Genomic DNA, 1,516 nt, shown 5'->3' on the forward strand with positions numbered 1-1,516 from the left:
TAGATTCAGGGTCAGGAGGGTTTGCAGGTATCCACGCATGTGCTCTAGGTCTAGCCGGTATGTCTTTCTTCTCGACTAACTCTAGAGCAGCTCCTTCCCAAACTTCACCAATAAGTATCAGAGCAGCTTTAAAACATTCTATAGACCTCTGGTCCTCAAATGCGACTAGCTTAAATCATCCTTGATACCAACCAGCCTCTTGGCGTCGAGGATCTGGGCCGGGAAACTTTTCCAGCACCTGTGAGTAGACGCCAGACAAAGCATTCTCAATTTCCCCCCATTTTTGCTTTGGAACCATACCGTCCAATGCTCCTTTATTAATGATAGCCATCACAAGGCTGTCTTTAGCAACTGAGGCAAACGATCTTTGATCCCTTTTGGAGGATGGCAGCTCATCCGGTGATCGTTCCCTTTTTCCAGCCTCAAGAATTCCTTGAGCCCATTTTAAGGAATCGCTTTGTTTAGCCGACAACGTGCTTGGGTCGACTGATCCTAATTTCTTTAGGATAAACAAAGCATTTCTGCGTTCCTTGAATCTCTTTCGTGAGGGATTACCTCCTTTTGATGCCGTTACCCTGGAAAAGGTTCGACTTGTCAAAGTGTCGCCACCTGTCGATCCGTCTACAGGTCGACTAATTGGGCCTAACTCTTGGTCATTGCCCAAATTTATAACTCCAGTCGATACCCGTCCACTGGGCCCTGAAGTTAGCAACCCAATGGATGTCTTTGAATTTCTCTGCATGGTGGCCTAATATCCCACCACACTTGAAATTCGTAGTAGGTACTTATTACGATGATTTTATCCGCTATTAAAAAACACGTCCGTTCCGTTCGACGGTTGAATGATGATTAAAAAAGTAAGATTTCACTTGTTTTCATTGATTGTTTTTAAACAGCTGATGGCAGTGTTGCATATTTTTTTGGAGATGTCCTGGATAAACGAGTACTTTGTTTTCTTTTAGTCTGTGACTGCTTAGGGTATCCAGTGCTAAAAGAAAACAGCCCTATTATTAAATAGCTTTTAACTGGACATGACATAGAAAATCTGGAAATTCCAGCCCATTCCAGTCCATCTGGCAAACCTATATCCAGCCCTCGCTACCATTTCTCATTATTGCACTACTCTCAATGCATGATCTCACTCCCAAACAAGATTTAAGTAACATCATCTTTACATTAATCAAATTCCACTTTGCCGAGAAAGATCTCTGTACTACACATTAGTTCATCGCATCTGCTGACAATTTACTCTAATAACAATATTCGTAAAGGCACACCGAAAAAAAGTAAACTGTTTTATAGGAAGAATAAACTAACTGGTACGAACATTTAACTAAATTTTATTCCACATTTTGAGATTTCCACAAAGCGTTGTTAAAACCAGGAAACCCTTGTACTTTTTAACTGCAGTTTTCGAAATTACACCCTCTCATAGAAGAAGAAATTAACTAAAATTAAAGAATAAAATCATTGGCGCCAAATCATGACCATTTTAACCATACAGTAGTTAATTCTA

This window comes from Haematobia irritans, chromosome 3 (genome assembly GCF_050003625.1).
Source record: "Haematobia irritans isolate KBUSLIRL chromosome 3, ASM5000362v1, whole genome shotgun sequence".
In the NCBI taxonomy this organism is placed as follows: domain Eukaryota; kingdom Metazoa; phylum Arthropoda; class Insecta; order Diptera; family Muscidae; genus Haematobia; species Haematobia irritans.